Below are 26543 nucleotides of genomic sequence, written 5' to 3'. Positions count from 1 at the left end.
TGTCATCAGGGCTTTAGAAAGTGGCAGTTCCACACTGTCCAAGGGCCTCTGCAGTGGCCCTGGTTTCTTCAAGCACTGGGGTGAGGATTGTAACGATGGGCCACATCGAGGGGGAAAGAAGGGAACAAACAAGAAGACATTGCGTGTTCCTTGGGGATTGCTGGTAGCCAGTTTTCAGGGAGAAAGCATCACATATTGATGCCTTGATTTGGACATTTTCATGACCTCAGAAATGTAAGCTTGTACGTTAATAAATCTGCATTGTAAAAGACAGCCCATTTCTGGTATATTGCATTTCCACAACTTTAGCAAACTAAAACAGTACACAAAGGACAACCACTCTTTTCCAGATCTTCAAGGTGAATCTTGCACTGTTTTGGGTCTCAATTAACAAAGCTCAGTGACGCCAAAGCTATAGGGAACAGTTATTGAAAGTAAGGGGCCAGAGTGATGTTCAGAGCCATTGCCTCACCAGGGTTTGCAACAGCGGGTGGATCTGTCCCGCAGGCCTGAGGGAAGAAGGGACGTGGAGGGCACAGTACTGGGCTAGAGGGGGACGTGGAGGGCACAGTACTGGGCTAGAGGGAGGGGAGCATGGAAGGGGTCATGGGAATGGAGCAGCCCAGACAGGGGAAGTGCCTGCTAACAGGACATATTTGCCACAGTTATTATTAAAGAAGAAAAAACAAATCGTAATGTACCACATGCTAGTCACTCAGGATCTGAGCTATTCTCTCATTTTTGTTTGTCATTTGTTTCATGTACTATCCCACACACTCAGAGACCATATACATGTGTATATGTGTGCACACATGCACATACTACAACCTACCTTACCAACACACCTCTCCATACACCCTTAAATACACAAAAACAGAAACATGCAAACATCCATATGGGCACACACTCAGACACGGACACAAGCACACTTGAAGCACAGACCCCATTTATGATCAAGCTCCTTTATGAGACCTGGTTTCATATCTGAGCTGAAGTGGGTGAGTTTCACATGCACAGACCATGAAACCAATTCCTGTGGTACACAAAGGGCTCCTGGAGAGCCTCTAATCCAACATTCTCAGTTTACAGATGAAAAAAATAGATGCTGTAAGAGGTCAAGTCATTTGCTAATGATTTCACGACTTGTTTGTAGTTCAGCTGGGTCTGGAATTCCCTACCACACATTCTGACCTGAAACAGCTTGAGCTGAGTTTAATCCTTGCAAAGGAGATGGCCATATTGTGATCCTCTGTCCCACATTCTTTCTGAGAGGCTCAGCCTGGGCTGTAGGGCAAGTGGGAGAATGGCGGTGAAGAGGGTGAGGGTCCTGTGGCTGTGGGGCACCTAGAAGTCAGCATCCTGGGTGGGAGAGCAGGAATCTGAGCACCAAAGGAGAAGGGAAAAGACACCAGCTCTGTGTTTATCCAAGTCTGAGTGGAGTAGGATTGGAGGGTAATAAACTAGGTGGGAAGGGTCTACCCTAAAATATGTTTGATGTGTGTGTATTTCTGAGGGTGAAGGAGGCCTTCTGGGATTTCATGGTTCAAACATTCAATGATTCTCTGATCTAGTGACTGCATTGAAACACCTGCTCTCTGTATTTGACAAAGGCCCATAAACTCACTGTTTCCCATCTGCCTGACCATTAACTTCAATGACAAGGGGCACATCCAAGCATTGTTTGTTTCCTGGAATAGCCTGGAGTGCAAAACTTCTTCTCTAAAACCACATTCTGTTGCTGTCTAAGGTTTCCTTTTACAATACTTCCCTTTCACCATACTATTTAGCACAGTCACACTCATTTTCTTCTTAAGTTCTTAAGTCACAGGCCATGGGAATTCATGCCGTCTGTAATTAGACTTCCATATGGTTGTTGGGTATGCCCTTTCTGTCCTGGCCCTTAGAATAGGAGAGGCAAGATCAGTCTTAATGTGGAGGACAAGAAGAGAGTTTCTTCAAGCTATATCTTAAATGGCAACAGGCTTGAAGTCAAGAACACAATAATCAATGGATGCCTGTACAGTCCAAAAATTAAAAAAAAGAAAAGAAAAAATATTTTATTCTTTATTATTATTTATAAGCACTTCTTAAAACCTAAAAGCATTTTCTACAATGTCACTAGAGATTTCTAGTAAAATTTCTTCCAGAAAGAAGCCAAGGACAAGGATGTCCAGTGGCAGGACTGTGTTTAAGGCTGGACAGTGAACTGAGAGAGAGTGATCTGTTGCCAAATAAATAAATGCGTTCATAGCTTCTTCTGGTTAGTGGATAATGTTAATTTCTACCTGTTAAAACTGAGATTTCGCTATTCTGGGAAGAGGGTGGACTAGGATAGTTCAAGTACACCCTTACTCCAAGGAACAGCTAGAGAAGGGACCGGAGGGTGACTGAGATGGCGATTCCAGGTGTAACCTGGGAGAGTCTTCTGCACCACATAGGGAGGCCCTGGTGGCAAAAGCTGAGGAACTGAGAAGCAGAGAACCAGAGATTGTCCAGCTGGTACAAACAGCCTAACACAGAAGCCCAGAGCCCTCAGGAGTGCACAGATGTGGAGACAGGGACTAGGAAATAAGCCAAGCCACATTCCTTGAACACACTACCCTCACCAGCTCAGCCACATGACCTGTGATCCACCCCACACACCTGAACCCCATTATCCGCCCCCTCTCCCCATGCTCCAAAGCCCCTGCCCTGCTAACCCCCACACGTGTACTCACCCCACACCTCCAATCCAAGTATGTGCATACCTTCCTCAACCCAACCCATCTCTCCTGTGCAAGTGCAGTTTCAACCCACCCCTCCTGAGCCCTACCTCCCCATCCCTGCCCCTACAGGCAGTCACCAGTACATAAACGCTATAGGCACATACCCCCATACCCAGGCTATACCCATCCCTGAGCCCATACAATCATGCAACACCTCCCACCCTCCCCCAGCTCTGTGCACATGTATATCAGTTTGCGGTCTTCCCAGATCTGCACATGCGCACGGCCCCCAGCCACATGCAGGGAAAAGATGGACAAAACAAAGCACACGAATGTAAAAATCACTGGTGTCCCAGAAGGAGAAGAGTAAAGGGCTAGGATGACTAGTTGAGGATAATATGGAGGAAAACTTCCAAACCCTTATAAAGGACATAAATAACCAAGTCAAAGAAACTCAACAAACTCCATGTAGAATAATACATTCCCCAAGACACATGCTAGTCACTCTGTCAAATGTTGAAGAGAAGCAGAAAATCCTGAAAGCAGCAAGAGAAAAACAATCTACTACATATAAGGGTAACCACATAAGACTGAATTCAGACTACTCAACTGGCATTATGTAGGCAAGAAGGCAATGGTATGATATATTTAAGATCCTGAAAGAGAAAGACTTCCAACCAAGAATTCCGAACCCAGCCAAATTGTCCTTCAAAACTGGGGGAGAGATCAAAATTTTCACAGACAAACAAATCCTGAAAGAATTTTTCAACAAGAGACTGGCCCTACAAGAAGTACTAAAGGGAGTTCTTCCAGTTGTAAAAAAAAAAAGACAGGTCTGGAGGAGAGCACAGAATTGAAGAATACCAGTAAGGGTAACTTAAAAGATAAAAAAAGAAAGAGGGAAAGGAATATATAGATCTGACACTAAAATCCAAAAACATAAGATGGTGGATTCAAGAAACGCCTTTTCAGTAATAACTTTGAATGTTTATAGACTATATTTACCAATAAAAAGATATATATTGGAAAAATGGATTAAGAAATATAATCCAGCTATATGCTGCTTACAAGAGACTCATTTTAGACACAAAGATACAAGTAAATTGAAAATGAAAGGATGGAAAAAGATGCTCCATACAAGTTGTAACTAAAAGAAAGCATGAGGGCAGGCCACGGTGGCTCAGCAGGTAAGAGTGCTTGCCTGCCATGCCTGAGGGCCTGGGTTCGATTCCCAGTGCCTGCCCATGTTTAATTAATTAATTAATTAATTAATTAATTAAAGAAAGCAGGAGTAGCTATACTAATATCATAAAATAGACTTTAAACATGAAGTCATCATAACAGACAAAGAAGGAGATATATATTAATAAAAATAACAATTACCCAATAACAAATAACAATCATAAATGTTTATGCTCCAATCAAGGAGCTGCAAAGTACATGAGACAGACATTGGCAAAATTGAAGGGAGTTATAGATGCTTCAACAATAATAGTAGGAGACTTCAATACACCAGTCTCCTCTATAGATAGAACAACCAGGCAGAAGATCAACAAAGAAACAACATTAAACAACTTGATAAATGAATTAGACCTAACAGACATATATAAGCCATTACACCCCAAAACACTAGACTGTACATTCTTCTCCAGTGCTCATGGAACTTACTCCAGGAGAGACCATATGCTGAGGCATAAAACAGGTCCCTAAAAATTTAAAAACAGTGAAATTATTCAAAGCACTTTATCTGATCACATTGAAATGAAGCTGGATCTCAATAACCAGCAAAAAATGAGAACTTTAACAAATATATGGAGATTAAATAACACACTCTTAAACAACCAGTGGGTCAAAAGAAAAAATTACTAGAAAAACCAGTAGCTATCTGGGAATGAATGAAAATGAGAATACAACATATCAGAACTTATGGAATGTGGCAAAGGCTGTGCTGAGAGGGAAATTCATTGCCCTAAATGCCTATATTAAAAAAGAAGAAAGAGAAAATATCAAGCACTTAACTGTTCACATGCAGGAACTTGAAAAAGAATGGCAAACTAACCCCAAAGCATATAGAAGAGAAATAACAAAGATTAAAGCAGAATTAAATGAATGGGAGGACAAAAGAAAATAGTCAGTAAAACCAAAAGTTGGTTTTTTTTGAGATAATCAATAAAATTGATGGGCCACTAGCAAGAACGACAAAGAAAATAAAAGAGAGGATGCAAATAAACAAAATCAGAAATGAGAAGGGATGTGTTATTACTGACCCTGAAGAAATAAAAGAAATCAAAAGAGGATACTAAGAACAACTACATGCCAACAAACTAGACAACTTAGATGAAATGGACAAATTCCTAGAAACACACAAGTCAGCAACATTGACTCAGGAAGAAACAGAATATCTCAACAACCCAATCACAAGTAAAGAGATTCAATCAGTCATCAAAAATCTTCCTACAAAGAAAAGCCCAGGGCCAGATGTTTTCACAGGAGAATTTTATCAAACATTCCAAAAGAGTTAACACCAATCCTGCTCAAACTTTTCCAAAAAATTGAGGGAAAAGGAACACTACCAAACTCATTTTATGAATCTAATATCATTTTTATACCAAAACCGGGTAAATGTGGTATAAGAAAGGAAAACCACAGTTCAATCTTCCTAATGAACATAGATGCAAACATTCCAAAAAAAAAATTAGCAAATTGAATCCAACGATACATTAAAAGAATTATACACCATGACCAAGTGGGGTTTATACCAGGGATGTAAGGATGGTTCAACACAAGAAAATCAGTTAATGTAGTACAGCACATTAACAAATTGAAAGGGAAAAGTCACATGATTATCCCAATCGATGCTGAAAAAGAATTTGACAAAATTCAACATCCTTTTCTAATAAAAATACTTCAAAAGACAGGAATCAAAGGTAACTTCCTCAATATGATAAAGTCCATATATGAAAAGCCAGTAGCCAGCATCATACTCAATGGAGAGAGGCTGTGCTGGTTTGAAAGGATGCATGTCCCCTAGAAAAGCCATGTTTTAATCTAAATCCCATTTCATAAAGGCAGAATAATCTTTATTCAATACTGTATGTGTGAAACTGTAATCAGATCATCTCCCTGGAGATGTGATTTAATCAAGAGTGGTTGTCAAACTGGATTAGGTGACGACATGTCTCTACCCATTTGGGTGGGTCTTGATAAGTTTCGGAAGTCCTGTAAAAGAGGTAACATTTTGGAGAATGAGAGAGATTCAGAGAGAGAAGTGAATGCTGCAGCACCATGAAGCAGAGTCCACAAGCCAGTGACCTTTGGAGATGAAGGAAGAAAACACCTCCTGGGAGCTTCATGAAACTGGAAGCCAGGAGAGAAAGCTAGCAGATGATGCTGCGTTTGCCATGTGCCCTTCCAGCTGAAAGAGAAGCCCTGACTGTGTTTGCATTGTGCCTTCTCACTTGAGAAAGAAACCCTGAACTTCATCGGCCTTCTTGAACCAAGGTATCTTTTCCTGGATGGATGCCTTTGATTGGACATTTCTATAGACTTATTTTAATTGGGACATTTTCTCCGCATTAGAAATGTAAACTTGAAACTTATTAAATTCCCCTTTTTAAAAGACATTCTGTTTCTGGTATATTGCATTCTGGCAACTAGCAAACTAGAACAGAGGCTAGCAATCAGGCAGGACAAAGAAATAAAAGGTATCCAAATTGGAAAGGAAGAAGTAAAACTTTCATTATTTGCAGATAATATGATCCTATACTTGGAAAATCCCGGGAAATCTACAACAAAGTTACTTGAGCTAATAAACAAATTCAGCAAGGTGGCTGGATATAAAATTAATGCAAAAACCAGCATTTCTATACACAAACAATGACCTAACTGAGGAGTCACTTAAGGAAAAAATTCCATTCAAAATAGCAACAGAAAGATCAAGTACTTAGGTCTGAATTAACTGGGGATGTAAAGGACTTGTACACAGAAAACTCCACAACAGTGCTAAAAGAAATCAAAGAAGATCTAAATAGGTGGGAAGACATTCCATGCTCATGGACAGAAAGGTTAAATATAGTTAAGATGTCAATTCTACCCAAATTGATCTACAGATTCAAACCAGTGCCAATCAAAATTCCAACAACCTACTTTGAAAACTTGGAAAAGCCAGTTACCAAGTTCACCTGAATAGCTAAAAGCATCCTAAAAAAGAAGAACGAAGTGGGAGGTTTGACTCCCCTGACTTTTAAACATTTTATAAAGCCACAGTGGTCAAAACAGCATACTGGAACAAAGAAGTATCAACCAATGAAATCGAATTAAGAGCACAGAAATAGACCACCAAATCTATGGTCAACTGATTTTTGACAACATCTCCAAACCCACTGAACTGGGACAAAATCGTCTTTTCAATAAATGGGCATGTAAGAACTGGATGTCAACAGCTAAAAAAAATGAAGCAGGACCCTTACTTTATAATCTATACAAAAATTAACTCAAAATGGATCAAACACCTAAATATAAGAACTAGCACCATAGGTTTCTAGAAAAAAATTTAGGGAAACATTTTCAAGAACTAGTAATAGGAGGTAGCTTCCTAAACTTTACACCAAAGCACAAACAACAAAAGAAAAAATAGATAAATGGGAACTCCTCTGTGCTGGGTTGAAAGGAAGTATGCCCCCTAGAAAAGTCATGTTTTGGTCAAAATCCCATTTCATAAGGGTAGAATGGTCTCTGTTCAATATGTATGTTTGAAACTGTGATCAGATCATTTCCCTGGATGATGTGATTTAGTCAAGAGTGGTTGTTAAACTGGATTAAGGGACGACACGTCTCCACCCATTTGGGTGGGTCTTGATTGGTTTATTGGAGTCCTATAAAAGAGGAAATATTTTGGAGAATGAGAGATTCAGAGAGAGCAGAACGATGTAGCCATGAGATGCAGAGAGTCCACGAGCCAGCAACCTTTGGAGATGAAGAAGGAAAACGCCTTCCGGGGAGCTTCATGAAACCAGAAGCTCCCCGGGAGAAAAACTAGCAGATGACAATGCTATGTTCGCCATGTGCGCTTCCCACTGAGAGAGAAGCCCTGACTGTGTTTGCCACATACTTCTCACTTGAGAGAGAAACTCTGAACTTCATCGACCTTCTTGAATCAAGGTATCTTTCCCTGGATGCCTGTGACTCAACATTTCTATAGACTTGTTGTAATTGGGACATTTTCTCAGCCTTAGAACTGTAAACTTGCAACTCATTAAATTCTCCCTTTTAAAAGCCATTCTGTTTCTGGTATATTGCATTCCAGCAGCTAGCAAACTAGAACATCCTCAAAATCAAATGTTTCTGCACTCAAAAGACTTTGTCCAAAAGGTGAAGAGGGAGCAAACTCAGTGGGAGGAAATATTTGGAAATCATACATCGGACAAAAGTTCGATGTCCTATGTACATAAAGAAATATACAACTCAACAACAAAAGAACAAACAGCCCAATTATAAAATGGACTAAACATCTGAATAGGCATTTTTCTGAAGAGCAAATGCAAATGGCTCAAAAGCACATGAAGAGATGCTCATTTTCATTAGCTATAAGGGAAATACAGACCAAGACTACAATAAGATAACACCTCATACCTATAAGAATGGCTGCTATTAAACAAACAAGAAACTACAAATGTCTGAGAGGATGTGGAGAAATTGGGACAATTATGCACTGCTGATGGGAATGTATAATGGTACAGCTGCTATGGAAGACAGTTTGGCAATTCCTTAGGAAACTAAACAACACTACTTGGTATATACCCAGAAGAGCTGGAGGTAGTGACACAAACAGACATTTGCACACAGATGTTCATAGCAACATCATTCACAATTGCCAAAAGATGGAAACAACCCAAATGCCCATCAACAGGCGAGTGGATTAACAAATGTGGTATATACATATGATGGAATATTATGCAGCACTAAGACAAACGATATCCTGAAACACATGACAAGATGGATGAGCCTTAAGGACATAAAGCTGAGTGAAATAAGCCAGACACAAAAGGATAGATGCTGCATGATTTCATTTTTATGACCATGATAAAGGTAAAATCAGAGTCTTATAATACAGAATATAGGGGACTTGGAGATACATAGAAGCTAGATATGGGTTAATGGTTAGCTAATGAGGTTGAATTCCAATGTAAGGGAATAGATAGAAATGAAAGTGGTTTTGTGGTGGGTCTATAATTAATATTACCGTATTGAAGGTGAACATGATTGGAAGGAGATGTATAGACCTAAGTGTCTCACTGATTAATACTAGAAATATAAATAAGTCCTTGCATGAACTAATTCAAAGGTATGAACCTTGTACAAAGACTGTATAGATTCAGGGTATGGAGGAAAGCTGCTATTGCATGCTATGGGCTATGGTTAGCAGGAAAACATTATCAGTATCACAGCAACAGCAAGGGTAAATAATGGAAGATGGGACCAGAAGTTAAAAGGAGGTTTAGTTTTTCTGTTTGGTGACTGTGTGTTTATTGGTTACCTTTCTCTTGAGGAGAATGAAATTATCTAAAATTAATAGTGCTACTAGACTGTGGACTTTCGGTATTATACATGTTGCCTAATGAATGCAAGTGGCTGAAGAATGCACTGATTGAGAATTAGATTGGTGAATGATAGTATATACACATAATCGAATATTGTGTGGCTACGAAAAGGAACAAAGTCGTGATCACGCAATGACATGAATGAACCTGTGGCATATTTGGTGAGGCAAAATAAATCTAAAATGAAAGAGCAATTATTGTATGGTCTCCTTTAGAAAACGCTTTTAAGAAAACAGTGTCCTAGATTGTACGCTCTTATACCAGTCACATTTAGCCTGCAGTGGTAATTCTTATTTCTGGATTTTGAGAGGATGTTTATGTATCTATAACCTGGTATTTAGAGATAAGAGCAGAGCCGATCAGGTCAGGATAAGGTTACACAGAATACTGTGTACGGAAGACATTGTCTAAATCTTAGAAGTGTACCTACTCTTTGGAACCGAAGGAAGAAAGGTTTAATTTGTCCAGAACGTAAATTTTTTGTAGCACATAATCTAACTCAACCTGTATGTCTAGATCATTTAAACAATTCAAACACAGGGAGCCCAGAATAAGAATGAGAGCCTTTAATCCTGTACAGCTTAATGTAATGCCTGGCTACATCTCAGAGTATATTAAGCAAATAATCAAAAAGTATTAGCGACTGGGTGGTTCCAAGATGTTGGCTTAGTGAAGTGTGGAATTTAATTCATCCTCCAGAGCAGCTAGTAAATGGCCAGGAACGGTATGTAACAACTGCTGGGGCCACATCAGTGACCAGACAACACAGCGTACACCAGCCTGGAAAAGCTGGACTGACTGCAAACCCACACAGAACTGTAAGTCCGCCAAGCCATGGAGGATGACATGCCTCCCCCACAGGCATGGCAGCCTGGTTCCTGGAGGGGAAAGAAAAGAGACTTTATAGCAGCAGGGACTTAGCTCAACCAAGCTATGATTGTGGAATTAACATATTCTGACTACTAAAAATAGGCTCCCAGTTCAGATAAACCTTGAATAGGAGTTAAAGATACTAGGAATTTTTGCCCTGGCACAGAGTGGGAAGGGTTGATGGGAAGAAAAAAAAACAGTGGTTTCTTGGATTAAACAGCACAAATTACTTGAAAAGGGCTGGAGCCTAAAAGAAGGTGGGAGGTGGGGCACATAGAACCTGAAGACACATAGAGCAACATACCAACTTAAGCTCTTGATAAACAAACCTGAAGAATGGGGGTTCTGCTCTGAAAATGATTTTTTTTTTGCTTTGTTTCTACTCCTTAACTGCACATTAGATGAACTGCAAAGCTTCTCAGGCTCCAACTGCCCCAGACAAGGGTGGAGTTAAACTTCTCTGAGAGACAAAGAGGCTGCTCAGGTGAAAGGAATTAATTTCCTGGAGGCTGTGCCTTCCTCAAGAGAGGATGGGGCCCAGCTAACATATAATCCCTCCCTCAAGGAATGCAGGCCCCAGGGACTGGAAAACAAGCTATTAAAGCCAGCCTATAACCTCATCTCTGTCTCAACTGTGCCACCAGCAGGGAGACTCTGCTGAAGTTAAAGGCACCACATCACTTTATACTGGTGGGAAACCATAGGCAGACAAGTGCCACATATTGGGCAGCACAGGAAAAGCACAGAGTCTAGAGGCTTCAAAGGAAAGTCTGTCAACCTGGTGCATCTCACCTTCAGGGAAAACTGAAGCTGGTCACTCTATCCTCCTGAGAGGAGGCAATTCTGGTCAGGGAAAATCTGACTGGGGTCTATAATATCTAAGTAGACCCTCATAAGGGAAAAAAATAGGCTATGTATAGGAAGAGCAAGGAACAAGAAAACAAGAACTGAAAATTTCTGCTCCATTAAACAAAACCTGTGGTAGAGGTCTCTGATAAGCTGAAGTGAATATCAAAGAACAGGTAGAGAACAAAACCAGCAAGAAAATCCTAGGTAAAAAAGTGAAAAAAAAATCTTCAGAATAAACTAATTAAGGAAATCAAATGCCAAGGAGCCAGCAAAAAATAAAAGTCATATAGGAAAATTGAAGATTTGGCCCAGTCAAAGGAATAAACCAACAATTCAAATGGGATACAGGAGTTGAAAGAACTAATTCAGGATGTTCGAACAGACATGGAAAATCTCATCAAAAATTAAATCAACAAATTGAGGGGGGATATAAAGAAGGCAATGGGTGAACAGAAAGAAGAAATCAAAAGTCTGAAAAAACAAATCACAGAACTTAAGGGAATGAAAGGCACAGTAAAAGAGATGAAAAAAAAACAATGGAAACCTACAAAATTAGATTTGAAGAGGCTGAAGAAAGAATTAGTGAACTGCAGGGTGGGACATCTGAAATCCAACAAGCAAAAGAAAATATAGGGAAAAGAATGGGAAAATATGAATAGGGACTCAGGGAATTGAATGTTAACACGAAGTGCATGAACAAATGTGTCGTGGGTATCCCAGAAGGAGAAGAGAAGAGAAAAGGAAGAGAAAGATTAATGGAGGAAATTATCACTAAAAATTTCCCATCTCTTATGAAAGAAATAAAATTACAAATCCAAGAAGTGCAGCATACCCCAAACAGAATAGATCCAAATAGACATACTCCAAGACACTTACTAAACAGAATGTCAGATGTCAAAGAGAAAGATAGAATTTTGAAAGCAGCAAGAGAAAAGCAATCCATCACATACAAGGGAAGCCCAATAAGACATTGTGCAGATTTTTCAGCAGAAACCATGGAGGCAAGAAGACAGTAGTATGATATATTTAAGATACTAAAAGAGAAAAACTGCCAACCAAGAATTCTATATCCAGCAAAATTGTCCTTCAAAAATGAGGAGGAGATTAAAACATTTTCAGGAAAAAAAATCACAGAATTTGTGACAAAGAGATCTGCTCTGCAAGAAATACTAAAGGGAATACTAGAGGCAGATAAGAAAAGACAGGAGAGAGAGGTATTGGAGCAGAGTATAGAAATGAAAACTATCAGCAAAGGTAAAAAGAGAAAAAAAATAGATATGACATATAAATTCCAAAAACCAAAATGGTAGAAGAATCTACTAAATGTTAATGAATTAAACTCCCCAATCAAAACATATAGACTGGCAGAATGGATTAAAAACAGGACCCATTTATATGCTGTCTACAGGAGATGCATTTTAGACCCAAGGACAAACACAGGTTTAAAGTGAAAGGTTGGGAAAGGATATTTCATGTAAACAACAATTAGAAAACAGCAGGAGTAGCCATAATAATAGCCAACAAATTAGACTTCAGATGTAAAACAATTAAAAGAGACAAAGAAGGACACTATGCATTAATAAAAGGAACAGTGTAATAAGACATAATAAAAAATATTTATGCACTGAACCAGAGTGCTCCAAAATTCATGAGGCAAACACTTAAAATGCTGAAAAGAGAAATAGACACATCTACCATAATAATTGGAAACCTCAATACTCCACTATCACCAATAGATATAATATTTAGACAGAGGATCAATAAAGAAACAGAGAATTTGAATAATACAATAAATGAACTAGACCTAACAGACATTTATAGAACATTACAACCTCCAACAGCAGGATACACCTTTTTCTCAAGTGTTCATGGATCATTCTCAAAGACAGACCATATGCTGGATGACAAAACAGTTGTCAATAAATTTAAAAAGATCAAAATCATACAAAACACTTTCTCAGATCATAAAAGCATGAAGTTGGAAATCAAAAACAGGCAGAGGACTAGAAAATTCACAAATATATGGAGGCCCACTGGTTGTGGGACAAGGAACAAATTACAAGAGAAGTCAGTAAATATCTCAAGGCAAATGAAAATGAAAATACAACATACCAAAATTTATGGGATGCAGCAAAAGCAGTGCTAAGAGGAAAATGTATTGCCTTAAATGCCTATATCACAAAAGAAGAAAGAGCAAAACTCAAGGAATTAACTGTTCACTTAGAAGAACTAGAGAAAAAACAGAAAACTAACCCCAAAGCAAGCAAAAGGAAAGAAATAATGAAGATTAGAGCAGAAATAAATGAAATTGAGAACATTAAAACAAAAGAATTAACAAAACCAGAGTTTGGTTCCATGCCCAGTGTTAACCATAAATGGACAATCTTCATAACCACAGCCTAATAAGGACACAGTAATCAGGCTCAGAGGCCCAAAAGTTTCACTCTCTCCACGTAGATTATGTGCAACTAGGAACTCCAACAGCCCCTTGGGTGAGGAAACTTAGCTAGAAATTAGTTTGAAGATGACAGAAAATCTCCTTGAGACAATCTCATAACATTTAAATAGTGAAAGACACACATAGAACAACTCCCAACAATAAAAGGATTATTGAATACATTATAGGATAATCCATAAAATGAATTTTATGTCATTATTAAAATTATGTTTTTAGAACATTCTAAAATGACACCAAAGGTATTCATAAAATAGTACATGTAAAAGAAAAAAGCTACAGATGATCCATGAGACAAAGAAAAATAGGAGAGAGAGATTTTTAACTGAAGAGAAATAACCCAAATATTAATAATTTTAGTACTGGAATAATGCCTTATGTTTATATTTATTTTATATGTATATAATAATGTATGTTTAGTATATTGTTACATAATATGAATATACTTATATTATTTATATACTGTAGACATACATTTTTTATCTTGATAATTTTATGGATTTTACTTTGTAAAATAAAAGTTATCGGGAAATCAGAGTAAAATGTAAGACATACATATTGTATACAGGCATGTGTGTACATATTACATATATATGGATGGATGGAAGATAAGGAATTGGAAACAGAGCCCATGGACTATTATTGTCCAAAGAAGAAAGGAAGAAATTTAAGATTTTACATAAAAAAGTAAACTAAAGGAATGTAATTTGGCATTTTGTTTTCGAAGTAGGCAGAACTTGAGTATGTTTATAGACTAAAGGTAAGGAAGCAATGATTTCAGAAAGATTGCTGCAGGTGGACCATGGTGGCTTAGCAGGCAGAGTTCTTGCTTGCCATACCGGAGACCTGGGTTCAATTCCCAGTGCCTTCCCATGCAAAAAAAAAAAGAATGTGAACGATTGCTGCAACAAGAGGAAAAAGAAATAACTGATTCCACAAGGACTCCAAAACCTTTAACAATGCTGAGTACAAGGAAGGACCATGGTTAATAATATTTGATTATCAGTTATTGAAATCTAGTACCTTTCTGGTAGAATTACACTTGAAGACAAAACTAAACATTCCTAGGTCTGATTTATTCTCGGATGGTATTAACTTCCTTCTCCTTCTGCTGTGACAATTTGTACTTTGACAGCTTGGTAGCTATCTGGTTTTCTTGCCTGTGTCCTTTTGGAGAAAAGCATTCATCAAAGCTCCTTCTCTTAACCTACGCCCTGCACAATCTGGTGATAAGCAACCTCCACTCACTCACCTGATGCCCACCAGTCCCCTTCTGGAATGCAATGACCCTACCCCTTCCTTTGATGTCCCTGATTACCCATGGATTACACAATGTTCTTGCATTTCCTAGGCAGTCTTCCAAGCTCACCTCCTGGCTCCAAATCTATCTGGCTGGGAAACAGACGATTGCAGGAAATATCAAAGAATCACTGAAAATTCTGTCCATAGTGTTCCAGAAAGGAACTTAATGATATGTACTCATAAATTTGATCACTTTGCAATTCAAACTGTACTTCTTGAGCTTTTCCTCATGAGCAAGAAAGAAGCCAAGAGCTCTCAGATACATGAGAAAAATCAGTAAATTCTAGATTCACTATGAGAGATGCTAAAGATCCCAGGTCAGTCTGGTTTCAGTAAAGGGAGCAGTCATCAGTAACCTGCACATACCACAATGACCCCGAGATTCCCCTTTGAGTTTCTCAGGTCCTAACAGAGGCTTGTGTACAGACGCTGCTGTTCATGAGACCTCAGAGGAGAAAGACCTGAATCTACACTTAGAGGAAGTCATTCTCAGAAATTTCAGACTCTTCATTGGCCGTCCTTAAGCTAAGGTTTGTGAGATTTACCTCTTACAAGACGTCCAATAATGGAATCACAAGCCCCCACAAATCATCCATGCTTGAGTCAGCTCAAGTGGTCATTTTTTAAACAATCTCAATAGTCAGGCCTACCTAAATGATGTAGTTCCATGTTCCATTCACTGACACTCCGAAGTAGAAGGAGAATCCAGAGGAAGCCATGTCACAAAGAGAGCTTCCTGCTTGATAGTGAGAAAAGTCACTTGGCCTGGTCTGAGACCACAGTTCAGTGTCAAGTTTCCCTGGGGATGAGACTCAGCAGGGTTCCAGTCTTTCCTCTGAAGCCCCTTAATTCTTGGCTTTTCTATCCTGCCCAGCAGATGACACTGGTCCCACAACTCCTCACAGTAAAGTTACTGTACCTTTAATTTTCAGCTGATTCAGTCACTGTCAGGGGCATAGGTGAGACCGAGGCTGAGGCTGAACTCCAGGGCTTTAATTGTTTCTTTTTCCAGTTCCTGGTGTTTTGAAGTCTCAAAATAAGTCACCACCTGTGCTGGGCCTTCCCCTCCCCTTCAGCCCCCTATTCCCTGCAGGCTGGAAGAGTTACCTCTCATTCAGGCCCCCTTGTCCCCTGCCAGAAGTGTGTTTGAGACAGGCCAGATTCCACTGATATCCCAGCCCCTGGGGTCTAAATTCTCTGTATGAAAACCACCACTTGCGCTGGGCCCTGCCCCTATCTTTTCTGGGGGAAGATCAACCCTTTAGGAAAATATCCTCACCTGATCAGTTACTTTGTCTCTCACAGTCATTCCTTAATTCCAGCCTTGCCTGAAGCAGGACTGAAAACTTAGAATGCCTGCTGCTTTCTGTAATGGGCTGAGAGAGAGAGTGAGAGAGAGATGGTCCCCAGCCCCCAGGTTGGCCAATTAAGAACTGGAGTTGGCACCCAGATTTATTTGCCCCTTTTCTCGTGGCACAACCCTTTTCCAATATTCTGAGCTACAACTCAGAAAGCTCTGTGGGGTGGGGCGAGATGTTATTTTTTTTTCATCAGCCTGGACTCTTCCCTACGGGGGGGCAAAGCTAATACATGTCTCTCGGTTTCCTTCTTCTTTGCTTGTTTGCTTGTACATGTGTCTATACGTGAAGCTAGTATTCAGCGGTCTGAATTTGTTAATCAAATCCACAGTTGGAACTTGGTTGAGCTCCCCTTCCCTTGCTCTTAGTAGAGACACAAGTCTCTCCCACTGAAGAGAGACTCAAGTCAGCCTGCTGTGCCAGCTGGGGAGGAGCACCAGGATGGAAGAATTTACTTACTGTTCTGTGCTATGATTTATCAATATTGGCCCTTCTACTGTCTTCAGGCTTCTGTACAATGTGCATCTGGTCACAGAAGTCCCCCACAGTTGTTCCAGACTGTTCCTGATTATTTACTAGAGGATACACTAAATCCCACACATCCCTATGCCACCCTCTTGCCCCACCTCAATCCAGAGTGTCTGAATAGCAAGTCTTAATTTTAGTAAAGTGAAATTAATTAATCTTTTCTTTAGAGTTAATGCTTTTTGTGTCTTTTTTCACAGCATCTTTACCCCAAAGTCTACAGAATATTTATTTATATTTTCTACTAAAGCTTTTTAAGTTTTGCACTTGGTATATAAGTCCTTGATCCTTATGACCTAATTCTGCATATAGTGTGAGGTAGGGATCCAATTTATACTAATAAGCATGCAGCATTTGCTAAATCTACAATTTACAAACTCTGATCAATGATCCCTGCATTTAAGTATGCACAGGTCAATTCTGGACTTACTTTCATCTTCATTATTATTAATATCATTATCATCACAACCACCCTCATCACAATTACTACTATATTATGTATTACTAAGGTAATTTATCATGCTTTCCATTTTTGTTGTGAAAAATAATGTGTATATATATATATATATGCAATAAATTTTAAAACACACTGCAACATTTAGTCATAGAACAGATTTCAGAATTTTGTATGGGTTATAGTTCCAGCAGTCATACTCATTTGTTAAATCCTATCTTCTCTGTTATAACTTCTCCTTCTCCTCTGATCTTTCTCCCAATCTTTAGTAATATTTGGGCTACACCCATTCTAACTTTTTTGCATTGGAAAGGAGTGTCGATAATATGGGATAGGGGAATGGATCTAGCTGATGCTCTGTAGAGGCTGGACCCTCTGGGTTTCAGGACTTATCTGGCCTAAGGACCCATATGGAGGTTTTAGGTCTCTGGAAAGTAATCATAGCACATGGAAACTTTGGAGAATCTCACAAAAAGCCTTAGACGTTCTTTAGTCTTGGCAAAAATGGTTTTGGTTGAGGTTTGGCCAACTATGATAAATAGAAATATCTAGCTAAAGCTAGCATAAAAGGAGTCTCCAGGGTAACCACTCAACTCTATTTGAACTCTCTCAGCCACTGATACTTTGTTATAATTCTTTTCCTCCTTTTGATCAAGAAGACATTCTCAATCCCATAGTGCTAGGGCCAGGCTCATCCCTGGGAGTCATATCCCATGTTATCAGAGAGACTTCCCCCCAGGATGTCATGTCCCATGTAGGGGGGAGTGTAATGATTTTCCTTGCATAGTTGGGCTTAAAGAAAGAGAGGCCACATCTGAGCAACAAAAGAGGTCCTGTGGAAATAACTCTTGGGCATAATTATAAGTTGGCTTTTCTTCTCTCTACGTAAATAAGCTTCACAAGAGCAAGCCTATCAAGGGCTTGGCCTATTGACTTGGAAGTCCCTAATGTCTGAGACAGTTTCAGGGATTTCCCCTATGGTAAAATTTAATAGTTCCATACTTTTTCTCCCATCGCTCAAGGAGCTTTACCAATACTTTTTAGTTATCTTCTCAACATTCTCTGTGATGTATCCAGGGATTATATTAAGCTATGCAGAATTACAAGCCCTCATTCCCATTCTGGGCTCCTTATCATGCTTTCCTTTTTGGTTCAATTTATTAAAGATATCACTATGAATGACTGAAATAGAGTAATACTTTCCAGGTTCTTTATTCTGTCCTGCTCTACTAATTCTGAACTGATATTTTTTTGTTAATATGGCTTGTAATACATCTTAATATCTGACAGTCAGTCCATAATCTTATAATCTGTATTATTTGACTTAACATAATACAATGTAATTATATCATTAATTTTTTTCTAAACATTTATAACTTTGTCACTATGTGAGTGGAATATTTCCTATTTTTAATTCTAACTGGATGTTAGAAGTATAAAACAAAAAATCCCTTAGTTTTGTGTAGTCTAGTAACCAGACAATAGAATCAAATTGTATCAGTTCTTACAGATTTTTACTTAATATTTAAATCTGGCTACTTAATTGTATCAGTTTCAAATAATATTTTATCTTCTTCTCCAATATTTGCAATTTTTATTTTACTGTTTCTGAACCATTGCTGTAACTAAATGTCAAAAAAACAGTGATGTCTGAAGTAATAATCTCCATTTCAAAGGACTAGTCGATTCCTGATTTCATGGGGTATTTTTACTATTATTAAAGTTTTTAATACAAAATTTTTTCAGTTGTTCTTCAAGACTCCCCTTTGTGATCTTAAGGAAATTTTCTTCTATTCCAACTTTCCTTAGAATTTTTCATCAGAAAAGATTGATTAATTTAATAGCAGTCTTTTCTCAATACACTGACTTAATCATATGAGTTGTTTCCTTGACTTTTGTCCATAGTTTTTCTAATTTGAATCATCTTACATTCCTTAGACATTACTTCTTGATAGTGTTAGCCTTATTTTGACTTCTTGAGCTATCTTTAGCAGTTTATTTTCCTCTAACATTATACTACCTTCAAAAAATAAATTGGGAATGTTTCCATTATGTTTTGTGCTCTGTGGCAATTTACATAAAAAAATTGTGTTCCTTTAAAATTGAGTAAATTTTTTATGGTTTTATTTACTCTATCTGTAAATTACTTTTTTTATATTGAGAGTTAAGATTCCACCATAATGTTTAACCAAATAATTCATCATTATTATTAATGTATTTATTGAATAAAAGGTCTAGTGTCCCAAATTGTTTTTAAATTTTGCAATACTATAAAATAAATATATATTTATTTAGATCTTTGTGTCTAAAACTTGAATTTATGCTATCCCTTGACTTATTTATCTTTCCTGACACAGTTCTACCTTAATTTTAACACCCAGTAATTCAATATTTCCCTTGTTGCTGTTCATTTTTAAATATTTTTATTTGGATTTAACTGGCATACCATATAAATCACCCCTTCAAAATTTCAATGTTTTAGTATCTTTGTAGTGCCATGCAACCTTAGCCACTATCTAATCCTGAAATATTTTTATCACTCCAAAAAGAAACCTCACACCTACAAGCAGTAATTTTCCCATTTCCCACTTCCCCAGAACCCAGTCACTGTTAATTTACTTTGTCTTTATGGATTTGCTTCTTCTGGACATTTCATACAAATGAAATCATACAACATGTCTTTTGTCAGGCTTCTTTCACTTTCATGATGTTTTCAAGGTTCTACCATATTGTAGCATGAATTAGTACTCCATTCCTTTCTTTATTTTTTTGGCATGGGCAGGCACTGGGAAACGAACCCGGGTTCCTGGTATGGCAGGTGAGAAAAACTCTGCCTGCTGATCCACCATGGCCCAGTACTCCATTCCTTTTAATGTCTAAAAACATTCCATTTTATGTATAGACGACATTTTGTTTACCCATTCATCTGTTGATAAATACTTGGATTGTTCCTACCTTTTGACTACTGTGGAAAATGCCCCTATGAACATTAATGTGCAAATATCTATTTGAGTCCCTGTTTTCAATTCTTTGAGGTATAAACCTAGGAGTGGAATTAATGGGTCAGATGGTAATTCTATGTTTAACATTTGAAGAACTTCCAAACTGTTTCCACACTGGGTGTACCATTTTACATTCCCACTAGCAATGCATGATGGTTCCAATTTCTCCAAACCTTCACCAACACTTGTTATTGTCCATTTTTTTTACAATAACTATCACAAAGTATGTATAGTGATTTTGATTTGGATTTCCCTAATGACTAATGATGTTGATCATCATTTCATGGGCTTATTGGTCATTTGCATATCTTCTTTAGAATAATGTCCATTCAATCATTTCACCATTTCTAACTGAGTTTTCTTTTTATTGATAAGTTGTAAAATTGCTTTATATATTCTGAATAGTAGACCCGCATATATTTTCTCCCATTCTGAGGGTTACTGCTCTTCTTTATAAATATTTTATTGGACATTCTTGCTATACCGCTGTCTTAGTTTTACAGGTCTGCTATGATAAATACTACAAACTGTTTTCTTACATAACAGAAATTTATTGTCTCATGGTTTTGGAGGCTAGAAGTCCAACATTAAAATATCATCAGGCCAGACTTTCTCACAGAGTCTGTGCATTTGGTGATAGCTTTCTAGCAATCCTCCATCAAGCAATGGTCTGTCTCCTAGTGTGTCCTCCTCTGGTTTCCACTAACTGACTGTGTCAAAATTTCCTCTGCTTATAAGAACATCATCCATATTGGATCAAGGGCCACCCCAATTCCAATTTGACCTTACCCAAACAGGATCTTCAAAGATTCTATTTATGAATGAGTTCACATCCATAGAACCAAGGGTTGGGAATTGAACATGTCTTTGTGGGACCTTATTCAATCCTCTACAACTATTGAATATATTTCGAAGTTCAAGTTACAGACAACTCAAACTCAATTACCTCAAAAAATGCAAAAAATGTTTTTACACATAACAAATCCCAAGGTTCAACAGTTCTGAAATTATTTAATTTGGCAGATCACTAACATCATCAAGTGTCATAAGAATATCAGATTTGTCCTTAACTAGGTCTTCTCTGAAGATACTGTTTATCCAACTTAGAAACCCCCTTCTGTTTTTAGTTGGTTAGGGGTTTCATCAGAAATATATTTAAATTTTAGTAAATGCTTTTTCATCCTTTTAAATGATTATATTGTTTTTCACCTTCTTTCTCTTAGAGTTGTGAGTTAAATTGAGTGATTTTTGGTTGTTAAATATTCCTTATATTTCTGGAATAAAGCCCAGTATGTCATGATGTGTTATCCATTTTATATAATTCTGGATTTGATTTTCTAATATTTCCTTTAAAACACCACATCTACATGCATAAGGAATTGTGGCCTGTAAGTTTCCTTTCTTGTAATGTTCTTATTGAGTTTTCACAACAATATTGCGTCATCATGGAAGACAAGTTGGGAACTGTTATTTCTCTTCCAGTTGTCTGAAAGGGGCAATGCATTACTGGCATAATTTTTTACTTTGAAATTTGTAGAATCTGCCACTAAAGCAATTCTGGGCCTGAAGTTTTCATCATAGGAAAGACCTTAAGGTCTTTAATTAAATTACTTTAATAGTTGTAAGGCTTTCTACTTACATTTGTAATAGTATTGATATATATGATATCATATATACGTGATATTTGGCTACAATATCAGTTAGTGATGTCTGCATTTATGGAAATCCATTCTTGCCATTGGGTTTTTGTTTTCCCTCTTTTTGCCTTAATCAGTCTTACCATAGGTTTATCAATTTTATAGGCTTTCGAAATCCACTTTTGCTTTAAAAAATACTCTTCATTATGGTTTATGCTTTATTTCATTAATTTCAGCAATTATCTGTGTTATTCTGTTCTTACTACATTTTTGCCTATTTTACCTGATGGTCAATTTCTAAATTGGGAAGTTAATATTTAGTTCACTAATTTTGGCATTTGTTTCTTTGTTAATATATATATTTAAGGTTCTAAATTTCTCTAACCACCACTTTAGCTGTATCCCACAAGTTTTTGATGTGCAATATTTGCATTATCATTCAGTTTAAAATATTTTCTAAATTCTATTTCTATTTTTCCATCAACCCATGGAATTTAGGAAAATATTTAATTTCCAATCATATACAGAGTTTTAAATATCCTTTTATATTGATTTCCAGCTTAATGGCCTTATGGTTAAAAAACATTCTCAATGAATCCAATCCTCTAAAATTCATTGTCAGTGTACGGCAAATTTTTATAAATGTTTTATCTGTGCTCAAAAAGTATATGCACTGCTCTGTTATCAACTGCAGTGTCTTCTACATGTCCATTAAACTAAGTTTGTGAATTGTGTTGGTGAAATCTTCAGTATATTTCTTGAGAGAGATATTAAAATATATACTAAGATCATGTATTTGTCTAATTATTCTGTAGTACCATCATTATCTTTTTTTAAGTTTTGGGAAATGTTATTAAATATCTCCAATTTAGAATTCTGATAGCTCCTTCTGAGTTGATACATTTAACTTAACAATGTTTTATACCATTAAAACATTTTTGTTCTTTATTAACATAGAACAGCAGATATCTTTTATTTTGACCTGTCTAAACCATTTGCTTCTTCTGATGAAGAATTCCATCAGTCTTAAATATAGAATATAGAATTCTAGGTTTCCAGTTACTTTCTTTCAGAACATTGAACATATTATTACTCTATCTTCTTACTTCCATGAGTTTTAATGAGAAATAAACTATCTCTCAGTGTTGCTCCTTTGAAAGCAAACCCCTTTTTATCTGACACTGCTTTTAAGATTCATCTTTACCTCAATTGTTATCACTTTTACTATAATATTCCTGGATATATATTTTTTTATTTGTCCTCATGAAATTTGTAGGTCTTCTAGAATCTGTGTCTGATGTATTTTCTTAGTTTTGGAAAATACTGAGCCATTATTTTCTCAAATATTTTTCTGCCCCATTCTTTCTGTTTCTCATTCTTTTCTTTTCTTCTCCAATAACTCCCACCTTTTCCCTGTTCTTCTTCCAGCCTTTCCAACTCCTGTGTTTTAAATACATTTTATTGAAGTACTTAGGGTATCATCTGTATACTAGATTACCTCTTACTGGATACTTATGTTAACACATAATTACTTAAAAAATAATATATAATTATTATGGCAACAAAAGTTGAAAAGAATGGGACACTTCCTAACTCATTCTATGAAACCAGCATTATCCTATTATCAAAGCCAGATAAAGAAAAAAGTTACAGACCAATACCCCTTATGAATATAATGCAAAACTCTCAATGAAATACTCGCAAACTGAATCCAAAAGCACATTAAAAGGATTATACACCATGCCTATTTAGGATTTATCCCAGGAATGTAAGGGTGGTTCAACATAAGAAAATCAATCAATATATTACACTATATTAATAGAACGAAATAAAATAACTAAATGATCATTTCAATTAGCACAGAAAAGGTGCTTAACAAAATCTATACCATTTCATGATAAAAATACTCAGTAAACTAAGAACAGATGGCAACTTCCTCAACATGATAAAAAGCATATATGAAAAACTCAAAGCTAATATCTTACTCAATTCTGAAAGATTTAATGCTTTTGCCCTAATATCAAAAACAAGACAAGGATGCTCACTTTCAACATTGCTATTCATCATTATATTGAAAATTCTTAACAGAGCAGTAAGGTAAGAAAAAGAAATAAAAAGTACCAAATTGGAAAGGAAGTAGTAAAACTCTCTCTATTCTCAGATTATCTCATGATAATATATATAGAAAATCCCACAGAATCCACAGAAAAGCCACAAGGGTTAATAAACAAATTCAGCAAATTCATGCAAAAGCCAGTTGTATTTTTATACAACAGCAAAGAACAATCCAAAAAGGAGATCAATGGAACAATTCAATTTATAATAACATGCAAAGAATAAAATATCTAAGAATAAGTTTACCTAAGAAGGTGAAATGCTTGTAACTGAAAATCACAAAACATTGCTGAAATAAATTAAAGATCTAAATAAATGGGAAGACACTCATTTTCATGGATTGAAAGACTAAATATTGTTAAGATGTCAATACTACTGAAAGTAATCTACAGATTCAATTAAATCCCCATCAGAATCCAGCAGCCTTTTGACAAAAATGGTAAATTCAATTCTCATGTTCATATGGAAATGCAAGTTACTCCAAACAGCCTAAAACAATCTTGGAAAAGAAGAACAAAGCTTGTGTACTCACACTTTCAGATTTCAGGCTTACTTTAAAGCTATAGTGATCAAAACAGTGTGATGATGGCATAGAATGGATATAAAGACCAATGGAATAAAATTGAGAACCCAGAAATAATCCTTGATGCTTATGACCAATAGATTTTTGACAAAGATGCCAAGTCCTTTGATGGGGAAAGAACAGTCTCTTCAACAAATCATGCTTGAAAAATTGGATTTCCACTTGGCAAGCAATAAAGTTGGGCCTCTACCTCACACCACAGGCAAAAAACTAACTCAAAATGATCTATGACCTAAATATAAGAGCTCGAATGATAAAACTCTTAGAAGAAAATATAGGGTAAAATCTTCATGGACTTGGATCTAGAATTCAATTCTTAGATATGTCAGTATAAGCAACAAAAGAAAAAATAAATAAACTGAACTTTATCAAAGGAAAAACTTTTATGCATCAAAGGACATTATCAAGAAAGTGAAAGCATACCTATATAAAGAAAAGAGGTTTAAAGCACATATCTGATAAGGGTTTAATATCCAGAACATATAAAGGAGTCTTGAAACTCAACAATAAAAAGATAAACAACCTAATTTTAAAACCAACAAATCACTTAGACATTTCTCTAAAGCAGATATACAAATAGCCAACAAGTATATGAAAAGATGCTCAACATCATTAACCATTAAGAAATGCAAGTTAAAACTACAATGAGATATCACTTCTATTATCAAAAAATGGAAAATAACAAGTGTGGTAGGTTATGGAAACACTGGCACTCTCATGAGTCACGGTAGTAATGTAACATGGTATAACTGCTATGAGAAAACAGGTTGGCAGTTCCTGAAATGTTAAACATAGAGTTATCATACAACCCAAAAAATCCATTCCTAGGTGTAAACCCAAAATACTGAACCAGATATTCATACATCAATATTTACAGAAGAATTTTCACAATAGTGAAAATAATTCAAGTGTCCATCAACAGATGAATGAATAAGTAAAATGTGGTATATGAATACAATGTAAATTTTGACCATTTTTCAGACATAAAAAGGAATGAATTTCAGATGCATACTACAATATCGATGAGACTTGAAAATACCATACTAAGGAAGATAAGGAGAAACAAAATGACAAATATTTCATCATTCCACTTACATAAAATATCAAGGTTAACAAATAGAGAAAAAGTAGAGTTGATGTTACCCAGGGCACAAAGGAGTGGATGAAGTGGGGAGTTTTTACTTAGTGGATATAGTGACCATTGGGGTGATGAAAAGCTATGGAAATGGATGGCCATGATGGTAGCCCAACATGGTAAATATAACTAATAGTCCTGATATGTGCAATTAAAAATGGTAATCTACATTATATATTACCAAAATAAAATATATATATTTAAAGAACTCTTGAAACTCAGCAATAGGGGGGTGACATCATCAACATGGCAATGTAGACAGCTGTTGAAAATCTTTCCTCAGAAAGTCAGCATTAAAAAGAAAAATACTGAATTGTTCAGAAATCTAGAGGAGGATATGGACTGGAGAGGGACCCTACAAATCCAGAATTGAAGTAGTAGAAGAATATCAGCAGGAAATTTCTGTCCCAGACCAGCCAGTTCTCTCCTCTCCACCTCACTCAGTCTCACAGCCCAGGACAGCCAGAGACATGGCAGCAGGGACCCCTGCCTACAGGGACACAGAATATGTATTCTCTCACAGCAATGGGACTGACCTTCAGCTCTGGGAGGCTTAGGGAGCACAGGAGAGTATTTCAAGGCCCAGGTCAGTGAGAGACAGAGAGTCAGAGAAAACATGGACAACAGCTGTGTTTCCAGCCCTGAGTCTGAAAGTCCTACCCCACGCCTTTGAGAAAGGCCAGCAAGAAATCTGGTACCTGTCTGGGGGGAAGCTAAAGACTGGAATAGTTGGGGGTGTACTCCAGCACAAGTAAAGTGGGGGACACAAACAAATATTGAGCCAGATTTTGGTGAGTGAAGAGAGGAAATAGGAACTCTACAACCTGTTCTGGTGAGGAGCAGCCTGTCCTCTGAAGGTGCACCCAGCTCTGATGGGGATTAAGTTATCACACAGTGCTATCTCCTGTGAATAACACAATGTGCAAGAGAATTGAAGAGCTTTTTCAGAGACTG

At 37.0% G+C, this 26543-nt stretch overlaps 2 long non-coding RNA genes across 9 annotated transcripts in view; one reads left to right on the top strand and one right to left on the bottom strand.

The window, feature by feature from the left end:
• LOC143677233 (uncharacterized) overlaps positions 1-15436 on the bottom strand; it is a 69598-nt gene extending 54162 nt beyond the window's left edge. For all 8 annotated transcript variants that reach the window (XR_013172458.1, XR_013172460.1, XR_013172459.1 and 5 more), the window contains exon 1: positions 15326-15436. This is a non-coding gene — a long non-coding RNA (uncharacterized LOC143677233). The remainder of the gene's footprint in view (positions 1-15325) is intronic.
• Positions 15437-15477: 41 nt separating this feature from the next.
• Positions 15478-26543, top strand: part of LOC143677234 (uncharacterized) — an 88478-nt gene continuing 77412 nt past the window's right edge. Inside the window, exon 1 of the long non-coding RNA XR_013172466.1 lies at positions 15478-15666. This is a non-coding gene — a long non-coding RNA (uncharacterized LOC143677234). The remainder of the gene's footprint in view (positions 15667-26543) is intronic.

Source organism: Tamandua tetradactyla, chromosome 3 (genome assembly GCF_023851605.1).
Source record: "Tamandua tetradactyla isolate mTamTet1 chromosome 3, mTamTet1.pri, whole genome shotgun sequence".
In the NCBI taxonomy this organism is placed as follows: Eukaryota; Metazoa; Chordata; class Mammalia; order Pilosa; family Myrmecophagidae; genus Tamandua; species Tamandua tetradactyla.
Note: the sequence above shows the minus strand (reverse complement) of the source record. Positions and strands in the feature narration are given on the sequence as shown.